An 18,216-nucleotide genomic window follows, 5' to 3' on the forward strand; every position below is an offset into this window, starting at 1 on the left:
ACTATTCAAGATTGACTACATTCTGCAAGAGATAAAGACATTGTCCATTATATTACCCAATGCCTGTGATAAGGTTTGATACAAATAATTCTTCCTAAAAATGATAGAATTGTAGTCCTACCAGGAACCAGCCAGGAGGGCCATGCAAAGCATGGGGATTCCCTCTTGCTCTGTCTTTTAGAAAACTTAGAGTTAAGGTTTGTGCTCAAATGAAGTAACTGCACATCATGTGTGTGCACACACACACACAAATTCTAAAAGCGAATCTATAGAGAGAGTCAATTAGTGGTTGCCTGGGGCCAGGCGTGGGAAGAGGGCGTGACTGCAAAAAGGCACGAGATTCCTTTTCTGGGTGATGGAAATGCTCTACAATTAGATTGTGGGGATGGGTACAGAACCCTTTAAGTTTGTTTTAAAAATCATTGAACTGTAATCTTAAAATGAGTAAATTTAATCGTATGTGAATTATATACCTCAGTAAAGCTGTTTTTTTTTTTAAATTAATCCAAGATGGATCATGGACATAAAATCTGAAAAGTAAAACAATAAACTCTGGGAGCAAATACCAGAATATCATTATGATCTTGGAGTAGGAAGAGATTTTCTTAAATAGAATAAAAGTGCTAAAACAAACTTCATTTGAATTAAGAATGTCTGTTAGACAAAGGACATTATTAAGATTCTGGAGAAGTAAGCCACAGGCTGGGAAGAGATATCTGCTTATAGTATCTGGACAAAAATACTTACACCTGATAAGATTTATGTCCAGAATATATTTTTAAGACACTCATGCAAATAAACCAAAAGACCAACAACCTGATTTTAAATAGCAACAGACATAACAGGTAGTTCATGAAATAAGATGTAATGTCCATTTGGCCAATCCACATGCAAAGGTACACAAATGCCATGCTCATCCCAACCCCTACTTCCGTGTCTCTACACCTTTCAATTTGTTTGATGATGTTTCTCTTTATGTTTTGATATTCACATCTGCCAAAGTCCCAACAGGAAGCAAATGGCACACTCAATTTAGAATATTTCAAGAAGGTTTCCTTTTCAAGGGGGTTGTTTGCAAGGGTGTGAGTTGGGTGGATGGGGCTCCACCAGAGGTAGTGCAGGAACTGGGTAGGGAGCAGCAGAACTGTCACCACCACACCCACAGCCAGGCGTAAAGGATGAGGGAGAAAGCAGGTACCAGGGCTCACTGGAGAGAGTCACACAGCTTAGCAGCTTCCAGAAGAACAGTGACTACAGGTTCAGGAACCCAACTAGCCCAAGGCCACCTCACAGGGAAGGAGCCAGAGATAAAATACCAGACCTTACTGGCTCATTCATGTGACCTCCTATGTGGAGGCACTATTGATCAAACCTAGTTGAGAGCCAATGACAAGGTAACTCTTGTACCGATGTCACCCATCAGGTCAGCTTTCTGGGGCAGAGACGCAGAAACTGGCTCTGAGGAGCTAATGGAGGAGGTCTGGCACCCTTTTGGAAGCTGCCTGGAGTCCCTTTTAAAATACGCAGGCCATAAATAGTCAACATATACCACAACCAATAAAACTATGCTCCTGGACTGGAAAAGATTCTTTAGAGCCACCATATTAGCTTTCATATGCAATTAGTGAAGGAGAAGAAGGAAGAGCGGAAAGGGGAGCAGTTTGTTATTATAAACCCAGCTAAGATGATGTCCTGCATAATTTGTTTTCTATCGATTGACATGCAGCTGTCTCCTGTCCAAAGTGCATTCAACATCCTCAGCAGTAAAGGGTACAGCTTCTCAGAGGGGCTGCTCCTCCTTAGACTCACTTCAGAGCCACATCTGGGCACTTGGGAAAGTTTATTATCCCACAGAGATATAAGGTGAATCCCCTTTTCTGCAGGTACTTCTTAGTTTGAACAGCCTGTAAGGGACCTTCCAGCCTCTGCTCTGGTCTCCCCTCCATAACAACGCACTTCTCAGCTGCCCCATCCCAACCCCACGAGCCCACTCTCATCTCTTCATCACTCACCCGAACTACGCTCTCAACCATAGTTCCCATTAGTGCAGGATCCAAGACGTTGTCTACTGGTACATTGATTTTTTAAAAGGCTTTAAAAGCATCCATCAAGAAGCATGCTGATGTAGCCTTCCATTTCACAAACCTCAGTCTGCAAGGTGATCTGGGACATAACTCAAGTCACTCCCGATTCTAAACCTCTTTGTATTGTGTGACAAAGCAAAACCGAACGGTTTTGTGTAGGAGGCTCCTCTGAACCAGAAATAATCTACGTATCAATGTCTGTCTGTCGTCTCCTTCACTAGAATAAGGGTGCATGTGAGCAGGGATGTTGTCTGTCTTCACCTTGTAGTTGTAGTCTCAGAGCCTCACACAGTGCCTGGAACCTAGTAAGTTAAATGTATGCTTAATAAACAAGTCACTGGATGGGACACCCTTTGTTTGACTTCTCCTTGGCGGCTCTTGGCCTTCAGTCTGCCACCCACGAATTCAGCTACCTTTGTAATAAAGAATTCCCCCTGTGAGAAGTTAAAGAGCATAATGGACATCCCTAAAACCTCTTTCTGAAAAGCTGGCTGGCCAGCTGCAGGAGCAGAGCCTGCCATCTTGCTTTACATCACAAACTCCACGCTGTCCCTCTCGAGGGACAACAATGCTGTGCTCAGCCAGCCAGCCAGGCAGTCCACACGCAGCCATCTGAGGACACTATTTCATCTTTCCCCTGGGATCTTCGCAACCACGTTTACCAAATACCACTCCTTTTCCTTCCCACAACCAAAAACACCAAAGGCCTTGCCACAGACCTTGGCCACTGGTAAAAATCAAACAATTGAGCATGGAAAGAAAAAAAAAATAAAATCATATACTTATAATGTTTCAATTGAAATGGGCATTAGAAGTCATCTGGTCCAACAGCTTTCAAACTTTGACACAACCCACAATAGGATATACATTTTACACCATAACTGGGTACACATTCTTTCCACAAATATGTTGTGAGTCAGCACATGTGCCAAGCACTGTTCCAGATGCTTGAGATAAAACAGTGAACAAACAAAATTTTTATTAAATCCTGCTGCTCTCAAGGAGATTACATCCTAATGTAAACTCGTCTTTGTGTGTGTGTGAATGCCTTATTTACTTACTTGATTTGTTTTAATGCTCATCACAACCCTCTAAATTATTTCTCAGACTCACGAATGGGTCATAACCCAGAGCTTGAAAACTACTATCCCAATCCTACTTTTCATTTTGTGGATATGAAAATAGGTGTAGAGAAAGTAAAGACAGTGATTTTGACTTTAAACCCATTAGCTGGAAGTGCCTGCGGCCACCCCAGTGGAGAGATCTAGCAGACATACAGGTGTGAATCTTAGAGAAGATACTTAGAATGGAGATGCAGATCTGGGAGTCTGCCAGTCAAAGCCATGGAATGAAGTGTCGCAAAGAAAGAGCATAAGCTTTTTTTGTGTTTTTTTGTTTGTTTTGTTTTGAAAAGTGTGTTGTAGGCTTCCCTGAGGAACACCAGCACTGAAGGGATATGCCAAAGAGGAACAACAAGAGAGTCAGAAAAACCAAGGGAGAGTGGTGTGAAAAACTTTCCGAGAAGGATCCTAGTACCCACATTGCAAAGAGGTAAAGTAAGTTAAAGCTGGTAAGCTTGCGTTAGATTCGGCAATTAGGGACATCTGACCATTTCTTCCTAAAGCAATTACAATGAGATGTGGGCAGAAGGTAGGCTAAAGACAACAGAAATGAATGGGAGACACTAAATAAAGACTGTGCTTTCACCAAGCTTGACAAGAAAAGGACTGCGTAACACCATTAATAGCTTGAGAAGAGGGAGAGGTCAGAAGGTAGGAGAAGAATATTTAAAATAACACAGGGATATAGTCACAAGGCTGAGGGGTAAGAGCCAACAGAGTGGAGAGCCAAATGTTAAAGAGACCAAGACAAGGGTGTTACACGAGCACAGGTAGCGAGATCAGGTGTGGACAGGAGAAGAGAATGGGGTGGGAGGAGGGGGAGCTTGGAGGCAGATGCTGTGAGTTTTCATTTCCAAACATACACAAATACCAAATCGTTATGCTGTAGACCTGAAACTCATATAATGTTATGTCAATTATATCTCAATTTAAAAATCTACATTTTTCATCATTGTACATAATAATGCTAAGTTATTCAAAGCCCCTGTGGTATACGTTATGGGATATACAAAGGACAGCCTTTCTCCAAGGTCTTGAGGGAGCCTCTTTTCTCCTGGAAAGAGCTCCAGGCACCAGCCAGCTGGCTCCTCCATTCACGTATCCTCCAGCAATGGATCCCTTAGGGAAACCTGATGTCCTAAGACAGAGATTCTCAAACTTTGAGTGCATCCAAATCCCCCAGAGGGCTTGTTAGAACACTGCTTCCTGGGACCCACTGCCAGAGTTTCTGATACAGTAGGTCCTCCGTGGGGAGGGGAGGTGGGTCCCAGAATTTTTATTCCTAAGACGTTCCCAGGAATGTTAGCTTCCTACTGCTGCTGAAAGAAATCACCACAAACTTAGTGGCTTAAAACAACACCAGTTTATTACCTTGCAGTCCTGAAATTCAAAACTTTAAGTCCAACCGGATCTCGCTGGGCTAAAATCAAGGTGTCTGCATTGCTTTCTGGAGTCTTAAGGAGAGAATTCGTTTTCTTGCTTCTTCCAGCTTCTAAAAGCCACCTGCATTCCTTGGCCCGTGGCCCCTAGCTTTCATCTTCAAGAACAGTGGCAGCAACGGCCCGGTGAGTCCCTCCCGACACATGGCTCCCACACTGACTGTTCTGCGGCCTCCTCCATATTTAAAGACCTTTGTGATTACATTGGACCCACCTGGATAATTCAGACTACTCTTCTACCTGGAGGTCAGCTGCTAAGCTACCTAATGACACGTGCTACCTTAATTCCCCATCGCCATGTAATTAACAAACTCACAGGTTCCAGGGATGAGGATGCGGACTCTGCCTACCACACCAGTTGTTGTGGAGGCTGTTACTCTGAGAATCACTGAGGTAGTGTGATGCTGGATAATACTGGAAGTTCAAGACCACAGGCTCCAGGAAGGGCAGGGAAGAAAGAGTGGGTGGGGCCAAGCAATAGGGATGGGGGGGATGGGGGGACCAAAACAAGAGAGACAGGAACAGGGACAGGAGAAAAGTCACCAAATGCAAACATTCATTACAGTGACTATCCCAGATCTCTCACAAAGAGGGAGGAAGGGGCTCAACCATAGGGATTGTGATTAAGAAACTCTTCCCAGGTGAGAATGATACAGTGCCATGGAAATCATTCCTTTCCCCAGCACTGCTCTGTCAAGGGAATTCATTGTGGACTAAAAATAACCAAATCTAAAAATATAGATACTTTCTATAGGACACATTAAATATATTGGGGGGATCAATGTAATTTCTGATGGTAGTCAGCCACAGAAGCTAGTGCTAATTTTTATTCCAAATTGGCAGTTTTCTATTCCTAGATAACTTGACTTTGGAAATATGTGTTGCTTTTAAATAAAGTCTACAGCTAAACTCATTTTCCTTTAACTTTTTTTTCTTAATTGGGAAGGGAGAAGCCTTGAAAGAAAATATCTGTTAGGAGTACTTTTTTAAGGCATCATGATGGGTCTCCAGTCTTGTTACATGTAAGAGAAGTTGTCACAGGTTTCATGATTCTAAGGAGCTGGTGTGTGCTGGTGTGTGTGTGTGTGTGTGTGTGTGTGTGTGTGTGTGTGTGTGTGTGTTTTGAGAGAGATGTGTGTGAATGTGTGTGTGATGTGTGTGTGTGTGTGTGTGTGTGTGAGTATGGTGGCGAGCAGGAAAGAAAAGATCTGGGAATCATGGTTCATATTGTTTTTACTTATTCTAAAAAGCACTTACACTTGCCAACTTAACTCTCTCATCTGAATTTGCTTTATTTTATTAGTATTATTTTAAAGAACATGTTCCTCTTTTATATCACCTCTTGGAGGCATTTCTCTTTCGGAGATGAGGGAAAGTGCATTGAACTATGCCACAACACAACCTAAGATAGACCATGGACTAAAAACCACATGTTCCCTCCACGTGAAGATTCATCTTTGGCCCAAAATAGAATATTATAGAACTATCCTTCTCCTATTTCTGTCTAAAAACAGATCCATCTTTGCCAAAAGCACAGTGTCTTAGTGGCTCTATTCCCAAAATGTTATGTCCAGCTGGACCATTTACAGACCTGTAAGTCAAGAGACACAAATTCCTAAGCTGGCTCCTCCACCAACATCCAGGGAAGCCCTGTGGGAGACCCTCCACTCCTCCAGCCCCTCCCCACTCACAGGGGCCAAGTGTGGGTGCATCCTAATCAATCAGGCAGTAGTTAAGGACAAAAATCAATATAAGGAAATGATGAGCTCCCCTATACTTTGTGACAAAACATTTCTGGGGTGTAATCAAATGTACATTTGTCAATAAATATTTCAATTTTAGAATAAAAGTTCTGCCCAGCTGATGTGGCTCAGTGGTTGAGCGTCAAAACCATGCACCAAGAGGTCTTTCTCTCTCATCAATGTTTCTCTCTCCTCTCTCCCTTTCCTCTCTCTCTAAAATTCAATTAAAACACTTTTTCAGTACTTTGCTACCACACTGAGCTTCATTTTCATTCACCAAATGACTCTGACTTTCCTCACCTTAACAGAACTCTGGGGTCACATGGAAGGAAGAGGAGACAGATGGTCGCAGAACTCCACTTGGTGAAATATGAGGGTTACTCCAGCCAGAACAGATGTTTGCATCATCGCTAAGTCGTGTATCACCCGTGAACAGCTGGGAAGTGTTTTGTGGTGCCAAATTTGATAAAAAGAATTTAAGTTTGGAACAATGATTAGCATGGAGAGATAGAAAAACAAGAGAAGTCTTAAAGCTACAGAACATGCTTAAGTCATCACAGTAACACAAGGGATATTGCTGACTGAGAGCAATACTTCTTTAACTTGAATGTGCATTTGAATCACTTGAAGGGCTTGCTAAATGTAGCTCCTGATTGAGTATGTCTGGGGCAGTGGTCGGCAAAACTCATTAGTCAACAGAGCCAAATATCAACAGTACAACGATTGAAGTTTCTTTTGAGAGCCAAATTTTTTAAACTTAAACTTCTTCTAACGCCACTTCTTCAAAATAGACTCGCCCAGGCCGTGGTATTTTGTGGAAAAGCCACACTCAAGGGGCCAAAGAGCCGCATGTGGCTCCTGAGCCTCAGTTTGCCAACCACGTGTCTGGGGAAAGGGGAGGTGGCGGGGGGGAGGGGGGGCGAGGGGAGGGGCGCGGCGCGCGGGAGGGCTGTGACTGCATTTCTAACAAGCTCCCACTGATGTTCACAGTCCTGGTCCATGGACCACAATGAGAGGCTGGAGAAGATTCAGAGACCCTGTTACAGGCTGCCCTCGGGCTGAAATGTCTCTCCTGTTCTAACACGGAGAGCACCCACCTTTTAGGTTCAAGTTACAATTCTACCAAACAAGGCACATTAGATAACACAGAACTTATTAAATCCTATCACCTTGCCTACCTCTCCACCTTTGCACTTTCTGGTTTTAACACATTCCATGATTCACAGCAAAAATGGTCAGAGCATTGAATCTCTATCTTTGCCACGTATCTTCTATCTGCAAGGGAGATTTCCTTAACAGAGAGCTTGGCCTGATGGTAGTGGAGCAGCTGTGTTTTTCAGAATGTAAGAGAAGTCCATTTACACCCGGACACAGTGTAACCCAAAGAGAAACAGCTGGGCATGAGCAGGGATTCAATGTGGCTGCATTAGAAAATATGCTTAGAGCCAAAACCAGTTTGGCTCAGTGGATAGAGTGATGGCCTGCGGACTCAAGGGTCCCAGGTTCGATTCCGGTCAAGAGCATGTACCTTGGTTGCAGGGTACATCCCCAGTAGGGGGTGTGCAAGAGGCAGCTGATCGATGTTTCTCTCTCATCGATGTTTCTAACTCTCTATCCCTCTCTCTTCCTCTCTGTAAAAAAATCAATAAAATATATATTTTTTTAAAAAGAAAGAAAATATGCTTCGAATAATGAAGGGAAAGAAAGAAGCTCTCCCAGCTCAAAAACAGAGCACTGCGTCACAACAGAAAAACATCATGCCACAAGTCAATATCAAATAACATTTGTAGCACTACCAGTTTCCATCTAGAAATAACTCAGTGGTTCAGTCTACATAACTCAACATTTCCACACTATCTCAATGAATCCACATACTATCCACACAAAGTAGGTCTTATTATTTCTATTTTTATAGGGGTGAATGCCAACTCTCAGAGATATTAAGAAACAGCCTGGGGTTCACCCAGGTCTCTCTTGTTTTGCAATTAATACTCTACATTGTCCTGGGTGGCTGCTCCAACAGCACTGAAAACACATTTATAAATAAATGAGAGGAGGGCGATTACACACTTCAAGCAAAGTAACAATTACAGACTGGCAACCCCTTCTCCCATGGAGCTACTATTTACTCACCCACAAGTAGGATGCCTCACCCATCAGTCTAAGAGTTAATGCAGTCATTAAGAGATCCCTGCTGAAGGATCCCTGCTGAGGGAAAACATGAGCCATTGTGTTCCTGACTTGATCTTGCTGGTTTTTACAGAACATACAATAATTACAGGTTAAAATAGACATACAATCTAGTTTACACAATAACTGTCCAGAGCAAAGGCAAGGGTAAGTAAGCTGTTAACAAGGTCCCCTTTATGAGAATTAGCCAGAGCTGGGAGCCTGAGCCCCATAAGCGATGTGAGATGTCCTCACACCCAACCCACCTGGCCGAAAAGGTAAAGCAGGAAGCTGTGGGGAGAGGCCATAGGGGCAGGGCGGTCATATCACTCATCGTCCTGAGACACCTTTGGGAGTAAAAGGGGATGCTCAGGACAACAAGAGTAAGCACAGACTCCCTGGGCACCCTGTTCCTGAGACATGATGGGAGATTGGGACTTTTCCCTGAAAGGAGAGGGAGCCACCAAGAGTGTGGCATAACCCAAATTTGCATTTCAGCAAGCCCCTTGCAGCACCTGTGTGGGGAGGACAGTAAGAGGCTATTAAATCTCAGAGACTCATTCCATAAGGGATGTGTGCACCTGTGCTCACAAACACGAGCCACCATCCAAAGAAAATACAGGAACCAGGGCTCATTTGAAACCCACTAATCTTGACCTGAGGCCCAAACAAGTTGAAATCTTCTAGTGCCAAAGCTAACCACGCACTCCTCTGCTCCTCCCCTGGCAAGGACTGTTGCATTGTAGAAAGTGGAGCCAACCTTCAGGCCACAGGGCACCATCTGGAAAAGGAACGAGTCATCAGCCTCCACAGGGAAACAGAACACACACAGCAAACGCAACCCAACAAATATCTGTCTGGATTGTTGGGAATCATCTGTTTGTTCAACAAATATTTGTTGAGCATCTCCTCGATGCCGAGCAGTGCACATGTAAATAAAGACAAACAAGGCACAGTTGCTGCCCTCAAGAAACATATAGGTAGACAAGGCGGTTATTATAATGCCAGGTGAGAAGCATGGCAGAGGTTGGCCCAGGTGCTAAGAACACAAAGAAGGGGCATTTACAACTCAGAAAGGAGCAGGTGAGTCTTCAAGTCTGGTAGGTGTGATTCCCAGACTTGGTGACATCCTGCAGCACCTGGGAGCTGCCTGGGAATTCAGAATCTCGGGCCCCACCTCAGACCAACTAAATCAGAATCTGCATTTTAACAAATCCCCGGTTAAGGAATAAGAATGAGTTAGCCAAATGGAGATAGTGGGAGGGGAGATCTAAGACACAGGAAAGAGCAAAAGCAAAGAGACTGCTGTGAAAGAGAGGGTCCCACGTCCCCAGTTGCAGAGACCAACATGCCCGAGACACAGAATACACAACAGGCAAAGAAAGTGCTTTGGAGGAGGGACAGACCAGTCAGAGCCTGTGACTCCAGGACCCAGCCAGGTCTTTCCTAAGAGTCCTGGGGAGCCCTTGAAAGGTCTCCTGCAGGGGACATTTAAGGTCCTGCCCTGACAGCAGAAGGGAAGGGGCAGGTTTAAGGACCAGGGGCGAGATCATGGCACATGTCATTGTACCTGGCAGTAGGCATACCAAGGAGGTCAGGTGGCCTGGGACCAGCTGCAGCTAGAGGGAGCCCAGAATCATGGGCACAGCTGGAGAACCTGGAAGGTGGGGGGTGGGGGATGCTTAGCTGGTTCGGTGGAACCTAGAAAACTTTTCTCTAGAGCCATTTGTTTTCCACCAATATATTGCTTCCCATCTAGATTTGTGCCAAAGAAGTGAAAGGAAAGCCCAGCCGCCGTGGCTCAGTGGTTGAGCGTAGACCTGTGAACCAGGAGGTCATGGTTCAATTCCCGGTCAGGGCACATGCCAGGGTTACGGGATCAACAATTTTTCTCTCATCATTGGTATTTCTATTGCTTTCCCCCTCTCCCTTCTTCTCTAAAATCAATAAAAAATATTTTTTTAAAGAAGTGGAAGGAAAAGCACTCAAAGGACCTTCCCCCCTTGGATCTCAGTTCCAGGAATGAAGCTTGAGCACGATTTCCTCAAGTCACCTAGAAATGGGAATTACTGGGGCATTTGTTCAAAAATCAGATTCCAAGGCCAAGTTACACCCAATGGAATCTGAATCCCATGTGAGTGGCCTGAGGAACACAGACTTGGGAGCAGCCAAGGTTGTTCCACACACAGGAAACGTGGGGCCTCCCAGGCAGGGAATGGAGAGGGCCTGGCCTCTATCACTGCAGGGTTGGCACAGACCCCAGGAGGTCGGGAGGTGCTGACTTCCCCAAGGAGCCATTTAGAGGGGTTGTCCAGGTCACACAATCCTTAGGGGGAGAACATGAAAAGTAGGCTTGCTTGGTACTAGTTTAGAAAGGTATCACAGTTGATGTGCTAACTGTGCCTCTTTAATGGCAAGCTTGTTTTTCTCCCCATTTGATTCATTCAATACTCATCACATATAGACACCAACTTGGTGAAAGCAATAAGCTTGATTTTTCTGCCAGATAAAAGCATTGATTAGCGATAATATGGATTGAACTTAGATAAATATAGGTAGGTAGTAGGTAGATAGGTAGACCGGTAGATAAATAAATAGATAGGTGCCTGGCTCGGTGCCTTCATGTTTTCTAAAAAGATGAGTCTAGGAAGAAAAATGAGCAATAGGCATTTCACAGAAGAGGAAATTCATAAGGCCAGCAAACGTGAAAGATGCTCAACTGATCAATAATCAGGGAAATACTAATTAAAAAGCAAGATACCAATTCATACCCATGAGACTGGCAAACATTTTAAAGTTTGACATTTCCATGGGTCGGTGGGGTTCTGAGGAGCCGGAAGCTCTCATACTCTGTTCAGAGTGTAATGAACAAAGCCACCTTAGAAAACGACTTGGCATTACCTAGCAGAGGTGAGCATGGACATCATGAGAGCTTATGTGCACCAGGAGATACATACAAAAATGCTTATAACTAGCATGCTTTGTAACTAAATAAAACTGAAAATCATTCAAATATCCATCAACAAAAGAATGGGAAAATAAGTTCACACCCACAAAAAGCATACACATATTTATACATATATTATACTCTTGTGTTTGTTTGATATCTTTTATGAGTAAAAACATTTAGTCCTCAGTTCATTTAGTGATGTATTATTATTTCTACCATTTATTAAGGCAAGTGCTAGGTGTTTTTCACATATTTCTAATTCTAATAAAAGCACTATAAGTTATAATCATTACCTTACAGTTGGAGAACATAAAGCAATGTATTTAGCCTTAAGATCACACCACTGGGAAATGCTACAGCTCAGATTTGTACCCATTAATTCCAAAGTTCAAGTTCTTTCTTACCATATAACAGGGAGCTTTCCCCAGAAAACTCTCAATCACAACACTGTGTGTTAACCCCATTATCTAAATAATGATGTAAACACAATAATAAATTAATACTTTCAATGTTGTCTTGATATGTAGCCCTATTCTTCACTGAAGCTAAAGCCAAAAAAACAAAACAAAATCACTCATGTGGCAGCAACTAATAAGAGTATGCTTTCCTGGGGGGGAGGGGGGAATATGAAAGCTAATTAAAATAATCTCCACTTAATCTAGGCTGGATTAATTTGTGGTTCTTGAGAATTCACATGAATGACCCATAGAAATTTTTCAGATAAAAAGAAAATAAACAGCAAATAGGTCTCTTCATAGTAATGCATGATTGGCCATCAGCTCCCACCACTGCTTGGGGCTGAGCTACTCTGTCCACAGAGAGTGTCCTTTCTGATTCCTGTCACTCTGAAATTCCCCTCGAGCCCATCTCATGCCCCCTGCTTTTCAACTCAGCCCCTTCAATTATTTATTCCATCCTCAGCTATCATCTTCTGTACCTCCCTTTCCCTTAGATCCTTCCCCTCAGGTAACAAGCATGCTCCCAAGTCATCCTCAGAAATGGCCTTTTCTTTCCTTCTGATACGTCCTCACCCACCAAGCTCTCTCACCATTCACATTCTTGAAAGAGCCCAAGCCATCCCCTCAGTTCAGCTTTCTTGCTAGCATCTAATGCAGGGGTGGGGAACTGCAGGCCGTGTAAGGCCCTCGAAATCATTTGGTCTGGCCCTGCCAAGACTACCGCAGGCGGGATTCAAAATTCAATAAACCTAGGAGCTTTTTTCATAGCAACATAAATTTATATTATGTGATTTATATTAAGCAAATGATGTTATAAATATCCAAATGGCCCTTGGCAGAAAAAAAGGTTCCTCACCCCTGCTCTAATGGCTTGACCCTGTTTCCTTACCTATTGCACTGGGGCAATCAGGTCTCTTCCAGGGCCCTCGGGAAGCTTCAGAGAGAACATGTGACTAATCACACGTACGAAGTGGGAGTTCATTCGTCCTGCACTTCTGGAACTTGTTATCTCTCTTGGATTCCATTTCTAGCTCCCTATTATTCCTCCTGGGTCTGGGTCTTTGCCTCTGATCTCTGTTTGTCTTTGCTCGCGGATCTCACCAGTCTCTTAGATCCCACTGTGGCTTCTATACAAAGAAGCAAATGACTCTGAAGCTCTATATCCAGACTGGACGCCTCACCTGTAAATCAACAGGTCCCAAGCCAAACTCATCGTCCCTGATCCACTGAACCCTGCTACTGGCCAACCACTTTTCCTCACCACCATTTGCCAGTTTCTTAGCTTTGAAGCTTTGCAATTGCCATGAACTTCTTTGTTTCCCATCACTAATCACCAAATTCATCGTCCCTGATCCACTGAACCCTGCTACTCCCCAACCGCTTCTCCTCACCACCATGTGCCAGTTTCTTAGCTTTGAAGCTTTGCAATTGCCATGAACTCCTTTGTTTCCCATCACTAATCACTACTAAATCCTGTCTTATTCTATACAACCCATGATGCTTTTATCCAGCCCTTCCTTATCATAGCCCTACCCTTGGCCTCAACAGCTATAACTGAGTTAAGTTCAACTGACTCCAGCCTACCCAATTTCTCTGCTCCTCTTTATCTTACAAGTTAGTGCAGAGAGAACTTGCGAAAGTATAGCCCTCTTTCGCCACTGCCCCGTCCTCCTGCAGCCCGTCATACCTGCCAAATAAAACCCAAGGATCATCTCAATGTGGTGGGAAAGTGAGTAATCAGTACCAAAAGCCACACTGAGGAACTTTTGTCCATGTATATCTGTATATGTATACATAAATGTACATGAAATGTATCTAGGCACACACAGATCACAAAGATCTGACTAATGTTCAGAGTAGAGAAGAGTAATTAGTAATCTGACACACCACAAGCCTCTCTAGGTATCTATTCCTCAAGGTGTTAACATTACACAATTATGACCAAGATCAAAGAAAAACTGTTTTTAGTTTCACAAACTTGTTTGACTTTAAGAAGAAACTCCTTCATTTCACATCAAGGAGCTACCAAACATTGGCCTGTTATCTCCTTTAAAGTTTAAGCCAGAGTTAGCACACAGGTGGCCCAACAACCGGATCTTTTGATGTCCTAAAAGCCAACATTGAAAAATCAGAAGATTTCCCCTAAAACCTGAAAAGCTGGCCTCTCTTGAATACTCTCCTGAGCAGGTAACACCAGCTCAGCATGCCCATGGCAGTGAGCTGGAGTATGGCACATGGCTGCCCCACTCTGCTCTCATTAGTCCATCCAGATCACTTATTTGACCCCACTAGGAATGTTATGCTTTGATTCCTCCTTTAAACAATGAGGTTTTACTGATTTATACGGAATGACATAGGAGCCCTTTGACACGCACAGTATGTCCTGTAAGTCCACACTGAGTTACACTTCCCGTGGGTGGGATCCACTGGTCCTTGGTGAACCCAGTTAAGGAGCAGCTGTGTTTCAGACCATGCATTTCTAGCGTGTGTGACGGTCTGATAGCATGGATGTTTCAGAACAGCACCCACTGTCGGTGTCCTACTTCCCTCCCACGGCAAGACTTCCAGCCGTAAATGAAGATGGCATTGGTGTGACAGTGTTCTTGTTGTGCAAAATGAAACTAGCACCACATGTACTTCCAATGTTTATTATCCCCTTGGGAATAATGTATTCTAGTACATTTCCAGGAATATCAGTTAGGATGACTTGTTCTGTCCTCAAGTTCATCTTGGTGTCCTTAAAAACTCTAGAACAAACAAAGTCCCAAGTTTGAATTTATCTTAATTGGCTTTCAGTGCTTCTCTTCCTCATTCTGTTCAGATTTTTTTTCTATTCTAGCTTTTTACTTTGTCTGTTATCATATTAAACAACTTTGTTGTTCAGTTGTGTTTCTTTTTCTTTTTTTAACACTGAGATTAAACATTTCACTTCTCTGCCATTTCAGTTCCCAGGAACCTATAAAGGTGTCAAAAGTGCCACTTGCCTTGGCCTTCTCTTTTTAGTCCCCTTTTAATTTAGTTTTTGCTTATTTTTTAATTACAGTTGGCATACAATGTTATTTAATGTCAGGCATATAAGTGATTAGACATTTATATAACTTACGAAGTGGTCGCCCCGGTAAGTCTAGTTCCCATCTGACACCATACATAGTTATTACAATGTAATTGACTTTATTCCCTATCCTTTACAACACCAGGACTTTTTATAACTGGCGATTTGTAATCCCCTCCCTTTTCCACTCAGCCCCTAACCCCTCCCACCTGACAACCATCAGTTCGTTCTCTGTATCTTTGAGTTTGTTTCTGTTTTGTTTGTTCGTTTACTTTGTTTCTTAGATTCCACATGTAAGTGAAATCATATGGTATTTGTCACCTCTTTTCATTTCTGCAATCTTGCAGCTCCCTTAGAATTTTGGCTTTCCCAGTTTTTTGTCTGCATTCAGTGTTATTTTTCTGAAATCTCACCCCATGACCTGGGCTGAGTTCTAATCGGAAGTTTCCATTTGCCTTTCAGGAATGAGCTCTTATCAAAATATCACTGCGTGGTAAACAGCGTGCTTGCCAGCTGCTAGCACAGCATCCTGTGAAGAGAGGACACTTAAATGTGAAGCTCTGCCTTATTCAGAGAAATCCCGGGACTCTTCAGAAGGAACGTGGGGCCACTCCAAGCACAAACAATCCTCACTAGGCACCGAACATCCCATCAATTACCTGAACCCTTCACCCAATCTCCTTCCCCTAACTCCCTCCCAAATCTGGTGGCTGGAGGGGACCCTGCCACACATCTGGCAGGACCAGAATCCAAACACTGCAATTCAAGGGTCTTCCCCTGCTCCCACGCTCTGGATGCCTCCCCTCTTTCCAGGAGGAGGATCTTTTCAGAAGCCCTGCAGCCTCCTCCATAAACTGCGCCTACAGCTCTGGCCTTGCCCGGAGCGGTGTCTCCCTGGACCACTGTGCTCCCGGGCATCCAGGCATCCACTCCCAGGAGAATACCAGAGAGCACTGCCAGATGGCAAGCAGCCAACATGCTCGCCCGGTGGCCCCGAGGAATGTGACTGTGCCCTTTGTGTGGCTGCCTCCCCACAGCCTGGCTGGCCATGTTCCCCATCTGCCCACTCACATTCCAAGGCTTAATGTGTGAATCGCAGTTCACCCCACACCACAGAAAATGCCACCACAGCCTCAGCCCTCGGGTGCCTGCAAGGCTGTCCAGCCCCGCAGGTTAAACTTTTGAAACAAAGGTCATAGGTCACTCACCCCAAATCTGCAGAAATATCTGTTTGCCGGTACAATATAAAAGTTCAAGTGCAATATAGAAGCACTCGAATCATTTTATTCTTAAAATGTTTCTTCATGAAAAAAAAAAAATCTAGGGACAGTAACAAAGCCAATTGGAGCTTGCTTCGTGCATTGTATTAACAAAGGACATGGGTGGAAGTGACCTTTAACTGCATCATAAAGCTCTGCATGTTCAGCAATAATGGTAGAAGCAAAACGTTAGGAGGGACAATAAAACAATGGCAAAGAGGATTAGGACCTCTTCCAGAACCAGGCCTTGTCCCTCTCCTGTCTTTCTTCCAAGCAACACTCTCCCAAGGGGATGCATCAAAAGTCACCATCTTGCTCAGCGTGGCAAACTCGCCCTTTCCCACCTCCTCTTTCTCGCAGCACTGTTTGAGGGCCGTAGGCTGAAGGGAGGCTGAACACTTCTTCCGACACTTCTTTCCTCAAGGCCGCAGGCTGAGCAATTTGTTTTAACGAATAACTTCTCCCCAAACTAAATGATGAATGCTACTCCTAGCTAGGTTGTTCTGTGGCTTGAGTACTGGACTCTTGGCCATCTTAGTCTTAAGTGGAGTTCAAGGTTATTTTTAGGATAGTGCACCGTAGGTCTCCACGGGTCAGAAAAACAGAATTTGGCCTGTTGTCCCAGGCCGTGGTATTAAACAGAAAGGGACTTCAGTTCACATCCTGGCCTTGGCCTTTCCTGGCTGTGTCACCTGGGACAAGCCACTTGGCTCTCTGAACCTGAGTTTCCTCAACTGTGAATTGGGACAAATGTCCATCATTAAATGAGATGGTTCCCATTGACCATTTGGCACATGGCATGAGCCCAGTAAACTTCCACTCAGCCATCCCTTCCTGCTGAACCGGCAGCAGACCAGTGGTGTTTCTGGATCATTAAGTCATATTAACAAGCTTTTTAAAGCAAACTATCTCATACCAAAGCAGACACAGGTCATGTTATTAACAATTCTCTCCCAATGTCTTAGGCTAAAAGTTTAGGGATTCTTACGGTTTCTAGTGTCGAGCAAGGGGGGAAAACTGTTGCACCATGAATAGCCCATTATGACTTCTCCTTGCACAAGAAAACAATAATTAATATCAGATGCTAATATCTGAATCCCTTATTTAGTGCTCCTTGTCCAGTGCTTCTCCAGTTCTGCAGTTGCCCATCACTCCAATAATGACTTTTAATCTCAGTGTATATGAATTTATAAAATGACCACATTACCACATACACAGGTATATATGTGTATATACATATACACATATATGTACCTACAGACCCAGACACATAAGTGCATATGCACACACATACCCACAGGGTGACAGGAAATACTGGAATATGCATACTATATAGAAGCATGCTTGACATTCAGGTCGTGGTGTGAACATCACACACAGACTTCCATTTCATTTCCTCTTTGTCCCCATGCAGTGCCCAGGGGCCTTTTGAACTCAAACATCCAGGCCCACTCAGAAAATCCTCTGTCCAGCTTAGTCTAGAAAAGGGAACTTCTCATGAAATCAAGTGTCCTACGTAGGAGAAAGTTGGTGCGTCTCAAAACTGGGGTCTAAAACCACCGCAATCCAGGAAGCCAGTGGGGAGTGTTCAGGGTTTAAGATAAAAAAGTTCCTGCTGAACATTGTCTCACCAGTGAGTCATCCTTGATAAGAAAATTCTTCCCTGATCCACAAACACCCTCAAGAAGGCTGTCTTTTAGTCATTTACTCCTTGGTATGATTTAATCAGATAGTTTTAAGGAAAAAAACTGATCATTGTAATCTATTAAAATCGCTTGTAGTTCAATCACACTGGCAGCCAAATCATAGCTCCTGAAATATAATTAAATAAGTAATTGTCACATAAAACAGTGTGTACAGCAGGCATTACAAAGGACTCACAGGACTTCACAGTATTTTTTTTAACTAAGACCCCAGTGTGTCTAAATTAATGACACATTTT

At 43.7% G+C, this 18,216-nt stretch overlaps 1 protein-coding gene across 2 annotated transcripts in view; it reads right to left on the bottom strand.

Moving 5' to 3' along the window:
• FRMD3 (FERM domain containing 3) overlaps nucleotides 1-18,216 on the bottom strand; it is a 253,370-nt gene that overhangs the window by 140,487 nt on the left and 94,667 nt on the right. The window lies entirely within an intron of this gene.

Source organism: Eptesicus fuscus, chromosome 15 (assembly GCF_027574615.1).
Source record: "Eptesicus fuscus isolate TK198812 chromosome 15, DD_ASM_mEF_20220401, whole genome shotgun sequence".
NCBI classification, from domain to species: domain Eukaryota; kingdom Metazoa; phylum Chordata; class Mammalia; order Chiroptera; family Vespertilionidae; genus Eptesicus; species Eptesicus fuscus.